The sequence below is a fragment of the Eptatretus burgeri genome, chromosome 15 (assembly GCF_056783735.1).
Source record: "Eptatretus burgeri isolate ZD-2024b chromosome 15, Ebu_testis_v1, whole genome shotgun sequence".
NCBI classification, from domain to species: Eukaryota; Metazoa; Chordata; class Myxini; order Myxiniformes; family Myxinidae; genus Eptatretus; species Eptatretus burgeri.
In genome coordinates, this window is record NC_140975.1 from 69,604,079 (window position 1) to 69,618,596 (window position 14,518).

Genomic DNA, 14,518 nt, shown 5'->3' on the forward strand with positions numbered 1-14,518 from the left:
TCACTGAAAGGCCTTGCCAGGCATCAAGAAGACTCCAGTAAAATATGGCCATTGTTATGTACACATGCTGAAGGTGAGTCAAGACGATTTCAAGACCATAGCAAAGTCTATGGACCACGTCCATTTCACCCAGGACATGTTTTTTTTGATATGCCCGCTTGCCGCAAAATGTGATGGGCCAAGGGACGGTTCGGCCGGTGCTCAACATGTAGTAGGCGTTGAATGGAGCACAAGCGAAAGGTCATGATGTTGGATTTCACATGAACAAGACTCTGACCTCCATCGGGCGAAGAACGACGTATAACATTTGGCCGAAGCAAATTAAATCCTCTCCAAAAAAAAAAAAAAATCAAAATCCACCACTTTGGCCTGGATCAGGCCCAGCAGCACTTCCGGAGGTTGCACACAAATAAACCGATGCCATAAAATTGCAGCAACCAAGTTATTTGCCACCAAGACCTGGCCTTGAAAAGACAGATGTGGCGAGGCTCTTTTCCACAGGTTCAGTCTTCTCTCTATTTCTTCAATGAAGCGATCCCAAATTTTTATCCACAAATTGTGTGGAACCCAGGAATACACCAAGATACTGTCTCTTCCCCACATTTTAGGTTTTTTTGGAGGTGGCAAGGCAGGGAGGCACCTATTAACGTATGGCACCCATGGAGCTTTACTTGTCTTCCAATTAACTTGAAGAGAAGAAGCAAGGAAAAAGTTACTCAAGGATTCAACAAGAGCAATAATATCATGGTTGTTCCCGATTACGACACAAACATCATCGGCTGAAGCTGAAACAGTCAAAGAAGGGCTCCTTGGAAAATAAATTAGAATGGAGATATTCTGTCTGAGTGGATTAAGTAGCAGTTCTATTGCTAAAGCAAAAAGTAAGTCTGAAACCGGGGGAAACAAGCTCATTGTTAACTTTTTTTATACTGGAGATGTTTGTTGTTGTTACGTGCTGTGACCGTGCACCGGAGCGAGTGCGCCAGTTGACCAGAGGGGTAGCGTGGTATAAAAACTTTGCGGACAAGAATATGTCCCATCTATCGTTTAACAGGTGAAACCAGCATATAACATGAAACAGAAGAATATTTAATAAGAAATTTATTAATCCCCACTGTCTACTTTTCAAACACGAATCCCATGTTATCCCATGAATACGAATCCCATGAATCCCATGTTAAAAGAAACACTCAATGATTTTAAAACGCCACAAAGTTACATATGACATGCTCAGTACTTTTAAAACTCAGAGTCGGCAATACATCTCATGTACCCCGTCCTTAATAAAAACAAAAAACCCCAGCAGGGTATGAAAGGTTCATCTTGAACCAAACTGGCCTAATGCTGCAGCTTCTCTCTGGTTACATCATGTTCCTCTCCCTTATATTATGTCTTGCACAAAGTCACTCCGAGGCCAGACGTCGAGATGTCTGCCTTGGCTGGGCTTTAATGTGCATGTACGTGGCTTTGATCAGCATTTCCTGTAACAATTCTTTCCTCCCAGTCCGTCATTCCTTTTAACTCAGCCACCCTGAAATTCCTTTAATTCAGCCCAGCCCGGCTTAGCAAGCATGGGTGTCAAAGGCTGCCAGGACACTGCCCAAGTGTCTGCTTTTTCACCCACAGTACAAACATTTAATTAAAGTTGCCTTTTCCACTGAACATACTTTACCAACATTTCCAATTATGTGGTACATATTACAAATCCATCAGTGTACAATGGAGTGATAAAAGTCCTGAAATTGACTCTAAAGTCACATGCTTCCAACACGCCACAAGAAGTCGTGATCAATGCTGCTGAAAGCTTTTTACAAGTCAAGAAAAATATTCCAAAATCATTTCGGTCTTCGTAAGCGTCTCGTAAATCATGAACAAACAAAAAAAAAAATGTTGCCGGAGCTGGAACGACTGGGGTTGCAGAAGCTCTGATTAGGCAAGACCAGATGTCCAATGACTTTTCAAACTATTTGTCATCACCTTTGAGAAAAGTTTGGAGTCAGTACATAGTATTGAAACCAGTCGCCAAATCTCCATCCCCCGGAGCTACTTTGGAAAGAGGCTCACCACCGCCCTCCTGAGACCTAATGGCATTACACCAGATCACAGAGATTCTTGAATAACGTTCAAAAGCTCAGGACCCACAAGGCCTCAAAAAGCCAAGAAAAACTCAGCCAGTAAGCCATCAGTTCCTGGAGTCTTCCCTGAATCCATTTCACCCAGGTCATGTTCCAGTTCAGCAAGGGTTAACGGTACATCGTGCTCCAGGTATTGAGTCTCGGTCAGGGAGGGAAGTAAAGAGTTTCATCTTATCTTCACAAACCTTGATTTCGCAGATGATGCAGTCATCTTTGCGGAGACCTTAGATATCCTTTCAGGGGCCCTCGAGGTGCTGAATGAGGAGTCTGAGCCGCTGGAATTATGGGTTTCCTGTGTCAAAACTAAGATCCAGGCTTACAATGACATCTTGGATGCTGCTGTCCTCTCTGTGTCTGTTTGTGGTGAGGATGTTGAGGTCGTGGAGAGATTCACTTACCTTGGCAGTGATATTCATGTCTCTGCTGGCTGTGAGCCAGAGGTCAATGGACGTCTGGGTCGGGCCTGGGGAGTCATGGATTCACTGGATAATGGGTTGTGGAGCTTTCAGTACCTGTGCGGGAGGACAAAAGTCCGAGTCTTCAGGTCCTCGAGTGCTACCAATCTTGCTCTATGGATGTGACACTTGGACTCTGACCAAGGATCTGAGATGGAGACAATTCCTTTGTCATCAGGTCTCTTCGGAGAATCCTTGGCTGTTGCTGGTCGGACTTTGTGTCCAACGAGCGGTTGCTGAGAGAGACTCGGATGAGATTTGTTACCTGCATGGTCCGTGAGCGTCAGCTGCGGCTGTATGGACATGTGGCTCGTTTTCCTGACGCTGATCCTGCTCACCAGATTCTCTCAGCGAGGGAGTCTCGTGAGTGGAGGAGGTTAATGGGCCGACCACGTGCCTCGTGGTTGTAGCAGGTTGATCAGTATCTCAAGGAGATGGGGATGGGCCAGGCATCTGCCTGGGGGACGGCCATACGGAGGCCCCTGGAGTACCAGCGGAAAGTGGACGCAGTGACGCGTTGACTGGACTATCTCTCTCTGACTGGACCGTTTGAGAAACCCTCCTGTCTACTTTCTTAACAATCATCTTAAAGAAGTTCCGTCATTCAAACTCCTGGGTCTCACCATCAGCCATGATCTTTCTGGACAATCCACAATTCAAAGCTGTCCAACGAAACCAATCGCCGTCTGGGCATCCGCCATTGTGCAAAGACCTTCCTCAGCACACTTGAACTCCTATCCACTTTCAAAGCATTCATCCACAGATTTGTGGAGTGCTACTCTCCTCTCTGGGCTGGCTCCCCTGCCTTACTTCTTGCTCAGCTTGTTGCCATGGAAACCAAGGCCTATAACATTATTGGAATCTCTGGCAATGAAGCTGGGTCTATGGGTTTGTCACTTCAACATCACAGACAAGTTAGTGGGGTCTCTGTCTTCTACCACCTCCTTTCTGGTCTTGCACCCTCTGCTCTTTCCATGCTTTGTCCCCCCTCCTCTACCCAAGGTTTCTCCAGGGCACACGTGGTCCACCACCAACCCCCTTCTGGTGGAACTACCTAAATCCAGGATCACTGCTCACCTCCACTCATTTATTCATTCCTCTTTTTTCCCCCACCTGTTGAATCAACTTCCACATACTCCAAGATCTCATTCTTCCCTCCAGGTCTTCAAGAGAGCTGTTCACCACTTTTTCAGCTCATCCTCAATATTAATCCATGATCTTTTCCACCCTTGACACCACCACCAAAATCCCTCCTCCTTGCAGTTTTCCCTCTTTGGAGTTTCCTTCTGCATCCATCTCGTCCACCCCCCGTGCATGCGTGAGTTGCATCCTGTTTTTGTACGTGACAGTGCCTTGAAGAAGTATTCGCACCCCTCGACTTTTATCACATTGTGTTGCATTGCATCCTCAATTTGAAATGGATTAAATTTTTTAAAATGTTGTCACCGATCCACACAAAATACCCCCACAATGACAAAGTGAAAACAGTTTTTTTTTTTTAGAAATTTTAACAAAAATAATTTAAAATGAAAACCTGAAATGTTTTGCATCAAAAAGTATTCAACCCCTTTGATATGACACTCCAAATCGAGCTCATGAACAGTCATCCATCTTTAACTACAAAAATACAAACATGTGTTTTCCACTTAGACGTGGACATGTACTTCAACTTGTGGTTTTCTTATGGAAAATACCAAGAGTGATGTCCAAAAGAACATCGCGATGGTTCATTTAAACACATGTAAATTTCTTACCTGATAACCTCCTTCAGATCAAGCACATCCTCCTTCAGAGGGACATTAATCATCAGAGCATCTTGTCCGCTTGTAAAGATCCATCTCTTGCAACAACAGACCATTGTGAGCCACCACCCTGTCCGAAACTACCGTCTCGACTACTATTGGGAAGATGAAGGCAAACCACAGAACTGCATTCCTTGCTCAAAGACTCAACGGAATTGATTTTTTGGAGAGTGGCACCAAAATCCTTACACAAGGTTTACATAGGTTCCTATACAAACAAGACTTTTAATGACATCAGACGAGGTGGTGAAAGTGAAAATACAAATCTCTCCACTCTTCAAAATAAATAAATAACAGTGATTAAATGTCAAGCAGACACAATATCAAACATTTCATATCAAGCTAGTTTTGTCCCAGCTTCAGGAATAATTCAACTATCGCGTACAAGAGATGTCCGAGCTTACGTAAAAAGGAAAAGGATGCAAAGATACCAGGAAATGACATCACAAACATACAAAACTACCCTCCGAGCATAGAAAGCACGACATGATGCAAACACGCAACGTCGTCAATTTCCACCGTCCTTGGAAAACAGAGCGCAACATACACAAAGTGTTGAACAGTAAAACACCGATGAACCGAACGCAAAGAGCACCAATAAGATCAAAACCGTTTCCAAACAATATTAGGGAAGAAAGGGGGGGAAAGGAAGGAGAAAGGTTGTCCATTTCCCCCCAGATTGTCAACTGCATCGTTAAACGCTCCACCCAACACCATGATACTGTTACTAGACCCATCCTTTGATAACTACAAACCAAAATTCACACCGATGGATCCAACCACTATGTTCCTGGTTTTGCCTGGACCAGGCTTAGATGCTGCGGTTCCTCCACGTCCAACCCTGGGCTCTTTGGTTCCTGGAAACCCAGGACACAAAGAAGGCAAGTGGCCAACAAAATATCTCTGTCTTCACCGAGTGCCGATTTCACGGCCAAGTGCTTTCTTACAGAGCATGGTAATCATTTCCTGGAAACGTTGGCGGAAGCTGCGATTGATCCAGAAATAAATGACACAGTCGAGCAGGCTGCCAAACACGGGCAACCACATGGACAGGAACTCAATCCACTGGTTCACCTTTATCTTGGTCACACCTGGAAACAGTCCAGACATGTTCAGGGGTAGTATTCAAGCTATGGGAAAGTAAAAAGGGAAGTTAGTGGGTGAAGTTGAAAAGTTCATTAACAAGACTTGCAAGTAAGAACTGCCTTCAAAGGTTGTCATTTCATGGCCCTTCCTCGAAGCCTTCGAGTCTACGGTCCACTACCGCCTCATAGCTTGAATACACACACGAAGACTCGGTCTCATTCACCCACAACCTCTCTCCTCATGATAATGCAAGGCTGGCAGGATGGACTGGCACCAAGATCCTAGAGCAGGGCTTCTGAACCATTTTCGTTTTTTTTTTTTTTTTTTTTTTTTGTATACCTTGGTCGAGGCTCGTATGAGAGCTAACACACAACTCACAGCAAGGAGGCATGAGACAAGAGGGGCGGGAGTGGAAGGGACAAAACAGTGGGGAACAGACACATTAGGTGAACTGTGGAAGGGAGAGGGATGGGGATGGGACGGGGAACATGGCGAAGAGAAGATGGACATTTCAGGGACTTTCAGGAAGGAAAGCAGGAGAAATGAAGGAAGTGGGCTTGGGTGGATTATCGGGGGTAGAAAAGATCGAGGATTTGGATGGGGAAGATAAGAGGTGGTGGTGAACAGCTGTTTTGAAAGCCTGGAGGGAAGAATGGGAAAGAATAGAGTGAGGAAGTTTATTCCAAAGGCGGGAAAAAGAGGAATGAAAGAGTGAAGATGAGCAGTGATTCGTGATTTTGGTAGCTTTACCAGAAGGGGGTTGTTGGCGGACCTTGAGCGCCCTGTGGAAATGTGGTGGGGACAAATCGCAGAGAGAGCAGGGGGGCAAGGCTGGAGAGGAGTCGGTAGAAGACAGAAAGACCACCGACTAACCTGCGGTGATTGAGTGAGAGGCCCAAAGACTCAGCTTCATTGCGGGAGATGCCGATGATCTTAAATGCCCTGGTTTCGACAGCGTGAAGCCGAGAAAGGTGGGAGGCAGGAGCACCAGCCCAGAGGGGAGAGCAGTACTCCATCAGGCTACGGACAAAAGCTTTGTAAGTGGTCAGGAGCTCAAGAGGGCCGAGGAAGGACTTAGCACGACGGAGGATTCCCAGTCGGCGACTGGCTTTTGAGGCGAGGTTGGAAATGTGACTTTCCCAGGAAAGGTCATGGCAGATGGTGAGACCTAGAAGCTTGAAAGAAAAGACTTCTTCCAGAGGATTGTTGAGAAAGTGGATGGGGGGGTTTTGTAAACGGTCCTTTCGAAGAGACATAGTGAGAGTGTGAGATTTGTCTGGATTGAAAGACATGTTCCACGTGTTGGACCAGTTTGTGATTTTATCCAGATCTGCAGTGAGCGAAGAAGCTGCTGCTTGCCGGTCTGAGGGATGACAGATGGTACGGCAGAGGGTGGAGTCGTCCGCAAAGAGAAATAGAGGATTTTCCAGAGAGTCCGAGAGATCATTGATAAAAACCAGAAAAAGAACAGGGCCCAGAACGCTACCTTGAGGAACTCCAGCCTGCACAGGAAGAGGGGATGAAAGAACTCCATTTAGGGCCACACGTTGACTGCGACAGGAGAGGAAGTCTGCGAGCCATGAGTGGAGATGGCCTTGAATACCATGGGAAGAGAGTTTGGTGAGTAGGGCAGGGTGCCAGACTGTGTCAAAAGCACGTGATATGTCCAGGGATACAGCTCGGATTTCCTGTCTGGCATTGAGGACCTCCATCCATTGTTGGGAGAGCAGAAGCAGCATATCCAGGGTAGAGTGACCTGGTCTGAAACCAAATTGATGATTGGAAATCAAGCCATTGGAGAAGAGGAAGGATTTCATATCTGAGGCGATGATGGATTCCATCACCTTGCTGATGATTGGGAGAAGGCTGATTGGTCTGTAGTTACAGGGATCTGTTTTTGCACCTTTTTTATGCAGGGCAGTGATGTTAGCAGATTTCCAAGCAGATGGCAGATGACCTTGGGCAAATGAGAGGGTGAATAGAACAGAGAGAGGGTGAGCAAGAGCAGAAGAGCAGGCTTTGAGGACACGTGGGCTGATGCCGTCTGGACCGGTTGCAGAATCTGACTCGAGGTTTGAAAGCAAGCTCTCCACCTTGTCAGGAGAAAAGGATACAGAGTCCAGGGACAGTTGGGTGCGACTGGGTAAAGTGGGTAGAGATAGTGATGGGTTTAGGACACAAGATTTAGCTGCAAACACCGAGTTTAGACATTCAGCTTTATCACGTGTGGAATCAGCAGTGCGGCCATTTGAGGTAAGGGAGGGGATGGAGGGGGAACATACACCAGAAACAGATTTGATTAAACGCCACCAGGATTTTGAGGAGGGAGAGAGGTTTGAGAGTTCAGACTTGAGATGAGAAAGATGTTGTTTTCTGGCTCTCCTGAGGGTAGATACACACTTGTTCCGAGCTTTGTGGAAAGAACTGAGATTGCCCTCAGTTGGGTTTGCTTTCCATGAGGCAAAGGCAAGTTGTTTCAGGACAACTGCCTCGCCACAAGCTTCAGTAAACCACGGGCGGGAGGAAGGGTAAGACAACTGAACACGAGAGGGGATAAATCTGTGCATGAGGGAGAGCAAGTTTCTTTGAAAGAATTCCCAGGATGAGTTGATGTTTGAGAAAGTAGTGATAGGAGACCAGTCTGTAAGTTTGATGGCTGCTCGGAGACCCTGCCAGTCGGCTTGAGTGAAATGCCAGACTCGACGGCGGTGAGGTGGTTCTCTGATAACAGCCAGAGATGTCCACTTTAACAAGGATGTGGTCAGAAGAACCAATTGGAGCGAAGGAAGAGCAGCAGATATTGTCAGGGAAATTTGTCAAAATCAGATCCAGAAGAGATGGAGTACCATTGGTTGAGATCCGGGTCGGGAAGTTGACCGATTGAGTCAGTCCCAATGAGTCGCAGAAAGCTTTTGCTGAGGTGCCATGGCAGGTGAGAGAGGTACCCACACCGAGCCAACTGGCGTGATGACAATTGAAGTCACCACATAAGAGGAAGAGAGAGTTTGGATGAGAAGATAGAAGATGGTCCATGTTTTCGGATAGTGAGGTGTAGATGGAGTTATCACTGTTCGGTGGACGGTACAGTACACATATAAACATGAGGTGGGAGTGAAGGGGAAGCCGAAGCCAGAGGTATTCCTGGGGGTGTGGGGGAGTGAGAGCAGTGCATGGAGAAAAGCAGGTTGGTGAACCCTTGGCCTCAGTGAAGGTGTCATGTATCCCCTCTCAATGTTGACTCATAATATGTGAACAAACAGCTTCTCTTTCACCATCTCAAATCAAAAATTTATTGCACGTACCCCCTGGGGCCATGGACCCCCGGTTCAAACCTCTGCCCTCGGAGGTATGCACACTCGCCACCAAGCTGTCTGTCCTGACCGAGCTACAAACTGTCATCCCGGTGTTTCAAAGTGTGCGCCATCCCTCGGATAGACGTTAAACCGGGTGTCCCATCTACTAGCATTAGTCGGTGGACGTTAAAGATATTACGGTGTCCTTCACAGAGAGAAGTCGAGCTATCATCCTGCATCATCAATAAATTAAAAATTCCTGCCCGAACCGACAGAGGGTACTACATCGGCGATCAGCGGCATAGCTGCACCTGCAGCCTTGTACTGCATCCAAAAATAAACAATAAAAGGATGCACCACACCAACCACCTGTTTGCCATTCTCCCCCACATTAACCTATTACCCTCGATTCTGCTCCTCCATGAGCAACACTTGTATGAATAGAGGAATGATAGGTGACAGTAAAGTATGCTGATACAACCTACTCACCGGTATAGATCATTATGAAAACGCATGGTGACCACAATGTATAGAAAAGCAACACAACAGGAAGCAGGACACGTGTAGCAGCGTCCTCGTGCGGCCTCGACTCCTTGCCTCTCCGCATGTTACGCGCATGCCAATGTGCTGCACGCCACAACTGCACATTCGCCACCGTAATGATGGAACAGCATGGAAAATACACCAGGAGGGTGAGCACGATGCTGCAAGGGCCAGAGGTCAAATGTCACATCAATGGTCCTTGGGTTTCATAAAGTACCTATACCCAGCACTCACAAAAGTACCCTTACAGAGATAGCAGAACCTCACCAGACCTTGTTTTGTGTGGTGTTTGTGTACTGCTGTGTTACATCATTAACAAGAGACATAACTAGAACTACCATTTTATAACTGCTCGCAGTGATGACCGGGTACCAAGATGTCCCGCTTTGATCAGACACCTGACCCTGACCCAAAACGTTTTTTAAAATTATTATTCATTATTGAATAGAATTCAGAATGGGATTTAAAATACATTAAATTCAAATCAAATGGAAGACCAAGTAGGTACAGTCCTGGGTTGGAGTAATCAGAAGGAACCCGAACAAGAAAAAAAAGCAAAGATGAAGTAATCAGGAGGAACCTGGATCAGATTCGGGTATCAGCTGCGACTCCTCTACCCCCAAACCCATCCAGGCACAGCCAAGTGAACCTTATTCAAAAAATAAATAAATAAATACATTTAAAAAACAAAAAACATTTCAACACCAGATCAAAAAAATTAAATAATTCTGGCTGCCAGACCATGTGTCCGATGAAGTTGAAATTTAAAACATGTATTCTCTATCATTACTAGATCATAATTGTGAAGTTTCATGTCGATTGATTAAGCAGTTCCAGAGGAAACATTACTTAATATTTTCTTCAATTCAATATGGCGAACAAAGCATGGGACCTATGACGTCATAATTAAAACATTCCACATGAGTAGTCACACACCTATGGTAAAAATTTCGTGTCAATCTGACAAACGGTTGTGGAGAAAAAAAAAACATGAAAGTTCTGTGCAGACAGACTGACAGACAGACAGACAGACAGACAGAGAATGTGCAATACCCTCTCCCTCGGCGAGCGTAACGAGAAAGACCAATCAGAGATTGCAGACCCTCGCCAGGACTTGTGTGTGAGGAAAAAAACATGGAGGGATGGATTTAATGAAAGGTCGTTGATTGTAAATGAAAGGTCATAATGGTGTCGTTGTAAATGTGTAAAGGTCATCGGTCTAAAAGTTGAAATCGGTCTCAAGTGTCAAACAGAACTAAAGGGTGTAATTTAGGGTCGAAGGGGGACTCGGAGTTCTAAAGGGTTCAGAGGGTCTTATAGGGTCTTTAGGTTCTAAAGGCGAGAAAGTCTCAGGGGTTTAGAAGGTTTTAGGGGTTTAGAAAGTTTTTGGGGGTTTTGAGAGTCTCCTGTATTAATGGACAAACTCAGGCTCCGTGTGGACAACCAGATAGACAAATGGACTCAAATGCAATATATATATATATATATATATATATATATATATATATAGATAGATAGATAGATAGATAGATAGATAGATAGATAGATAGATAGATAGATAGATAGATAGATAGATAGATAGATAGATAGATAGATAGATAGAGAGAGAGAGAGAGAGAGAGAGAGAGAGAGAGAGAGAGAGAGAGAGAGAGAGAGAGAGAGAGAGAGAGACCGTCTGTGCGTGCGAGATAGAGATGGTGGGGGAGATGAGGGTGAGTGAGTGAGTGAGTGAATAGGGAGGGAAGGGGCTGAGGTGAGTGGGGGAGAGGGGAGAGCGAGTGGGGTCGGGGGGGGAGCGAGTGGGGTCGGGGGAGCAGGTGGGGTCGGGGGGGGAGCGAGTGGGGTCGGGGGGGAGCGAGTGGGGTCGGGGGGGGGGGGAGCGAGTGGGGTCGGGGGGAGCGAGTGGGGTCGGGGGGAGCGAGTGGGGTCGGGGGGGGAGCGAGTGGGGTCGGGGGAGCGAGTGGGGTCGGGGGGGGAGCGAGTGGGGTCGGGGGGAGCGAGTGGGGTCGGGGGGGGAGCGAGTGGGGTCGGGGGGAGCGAGTGGGGTCGGGGGGGCGAGTGGGGTCGGGGGGGGAGCGAGTGGGGTCGGGGGGAGCGAGTGGGGTCGGGGGGAGCGAGTGGGGTCGGGGGGAGCGAGTGGGGTCGGGGGGGAGCGAGTGGGGTCGGGGGGAGCGAGTGGGGTCGGGGGGAGTGAGTGGGGTCGGGGGGGGGTGAGTGAGGTCGGGGGGAGGTGAGTGAGGTCGGGGGGAGTGAGTGAGGTCGGGGGGAGGTGAGTGGGGTCAGGGGGAGTGTAGGTGGTGGAACAGTTTATGTTTTGTTTGTAACCGAGAGGTCGGATCTGGATCCAAACCTTAACTAAACTTTAATCCACTTGTTCTCGTCACCAAACCAACTCCTCCACCTCGGTTTACATACGTTATCCACATCTGCGAGACCTCATGTTATACATTAGTTTTTGGCCCCATCTCTCAATGAGGAAAAATCACTTGAAAACAAAAATGTCCATCCACCTTCGATGGCGCAGGTAAGGTAAGGTAAGTACTATTGAAGTTCGACGCAGCTCGGCCATTCGGCCCATCATGACTGTGCTGCACCCCGAGTATCATCACCCATCCACACACAAACAACCCCAAGGTCCTGACGGTGCCCACAATCACACCATGGTCGCCACACGAACCGAGCAGAGCCCGCGACGCACCTGTACGTGACGTTGCTCGCGTAGTCGAGTGCACAGGTGAGCGAAGCACTGGAGAAGGAAACGGACACGGAGCCGTTGGGGACGCACAGGGGGGCGAGCACCAGCGGGGGAAGGAGCCAAGCGGCGGCGATCAGGACGCTGCGGGTCTTGGCCGTGACGATGCTGCCGTAGTGGAGGGGTCGCAGCACGGCCACGTAACGTTCGATGCTGATGCACGTCAAGGAGTAAATGGACGAGGTGAAGAAGACTCCGTTAAAAAACGCCGCCACCTCGCAGAAAACGCTTCTCCTGTTGGCGACGAGCAGCTCGGCGCTCGCAGAAAGGTTCAGAGGCACGACCAGGCCCACCCCGAGGTCGGCCACGGCCAGGGAGATCATGATGTAGCGCGAGTTGCGGCTCCAGCCCGGCACGGCGCTGCACAGCACAAAGATAACCAGCAGGTTACTAGCGACGACCATCACACTCAGGGCCACGATCAACGAGAACTTGACCCTCGTGGCCTCGTCCTCCAGCATCACGGCAGACGTCCTGTTTTCGTGCATCATGGCGCAGGTACACGTGAGACCAGGTGTCGACCTTCTCGACCTTCTGCTGCTACTGGGATATGACCCTGATGTGGTGATCCTCTCGGATTGGTCTCTCTAGTTTTATTTGATGTTTCGACTCAGTCGAGGATGCGTGACCCGAGGCTTGGTCCACTGGAAGACCCTTAACGTGTGAAAAGTAGGGACAAGGAAACCAACTAATTCCGAACTTATTAAGAGTCCCCTTCCTCCTTTAATCCTTCACGCCAAGGTACACCTGTGGGACACGACCCTAACAGTCTAACAAGGGGGGTAAAACCAACATTGAATTAAAAAATTATTAAAACCTCGAGGGATTAAATCTCAAAAAAACAACCCAACAAGGGAGGAATTGACACGATGCCACAACCAAACCCTCTTGTGGTTTAGCAACATGATATGTTTTAACATTTTACTTTTGTTGTCGGATTGTGATTGATGAAGAAGAAGAAGAAGAAGAAGAAGAAGAAGAAGAAGAAGAAGAAGAAGAAGAAGAAGAAGAAGAAGAAGAAGAAGAAGAAGAAGAAGAAGAAGAAGAAGAAGAAGAAGAAGAAGAAGAAGAAGAAGAAGAAGAATAACAACAATGAATAAACGTTCCATCACAATCCCACAACAAAAGTAAAATGTCAAAACATATCGTGATGGTAAATCTGAAAGAGGATTGTGGTGTCATTTCCACCTTGTGTGGTTGTTTTATTTATTTATTTAATCCCTCGATGTTTTACTACTATACATATATATATATTTTTTTTTTTTTCCACTGATGAGCCAAAACATTATGACCACTGACAGGTGAAGTGAATAACATTGATTATCTTGTTACAATGGCACCTGTCAAGGGATGGGATATATTAGGCAGCAAGTGAACAGTCAGTTCTTGAAGTTGATGTGTTGGATGCAGGAGAAATGGGCAGGAGTCAAGACCTGAGCAACTTTGACAAGGGCCAAATTGTTCTGGCCAGACAACTGGGTCAGAGCATCTCTGAAACTGCAAGGCTTGTGGGGTGCTCCTGGTCAGCAGTGGTGAGTATCTACCGACAGTGGTCCTGGGAGGGACAAACCGGCGACAGGTTGTTGGGCGCCCAAGGCTCATCGATGCGCGAGGGCAACGAAGGCTATCCCGTCTGGTCCGAACCGACGGGTCTACTGTGGCACAAATCACAGAAAATGTTAATGGTGGTCACGGGAGGAATGTGTTACAATCCACAGTGCATCGCACCCTGCTGCGTATGGGGCTGCGTAGCCGCAGACTGGTCAGAGTGCCTATGATGACCCCTGTCCACCATCGAAAGCACCTACAATGGGCACTCAAGCGTCGGAACTGGACCTTGGAGCAGTGGAAGAAGGTCGCCTGGTCCGATGAGTCCCGTTTTCTTTTAGATAACGTGGATGGCCGTGTACGTGTGCGCCGTTTACCTGGGGAAGTGATGGCACCAGGATGCACTGTGGGAAGACGACAAGCCGGTGGAGGGAGTGTGATGCTCTGGGCAATGTTCTGCTGGGAAACCCTGAGTCCGGCCATTCACGTGGATGTCAATTTGACATGTCACCTACCTAAACATCGCTACAGACCAGGTACACCCCTTCATGGCAATGGTATTCCCTGATGGCAGTGGCCTCTTTCAGCAGGATAATGCGCCCTGCCACATTGCACACATTGTTCGGGAATGGTTTGAGGAACATGATGAAGTGTTCACGGTGTTGCCCTGGCCTCCAAATTCTCCAGATCTCAATCCGATTAAGCATCTATGGGATGTGCTGGACCGAGAAGTCCGATCCATGGCAGCTTCACCTCACAACTTACAGGATTTGAAGGATCTGCTGCTAATGTTTTGGTGCCAGATACCACAGGACACCTTCAGGGATCTTCTAGAGTCCATGCCTCGGCGTGTCGGCGCTGTTTTGGCGGCACACGGAGGACCAACAGCATATTAGGCAGGTGG

General features: G+C 47.7%; 1 pseudogene across 1 annotated transcript; it reads right to left on the reverse strand.

Moving 5' to 3' along the window:
* Positions 1-627: 627 nt before the first annotated feature.
* LOC147012464 (putative G protein-coupled receptor 21) lies at positions 628-12,554 on the reverse strand (annotated as a pseudogene). Its single transcript, XR_015051626.1, has 3 exons — positions 12,013-12,554; positions 9,261-9,475; positions 628-5,483 (listed from the first exon to the last, which is right to left on the reverse strand). The product of XR_015051626.1 is annotated as a putative G protein-coupled receptor 21 (transcript).
* Between the last annotated feature and the right edge of the window lie 1,964 nt (positions 12,555-14,518).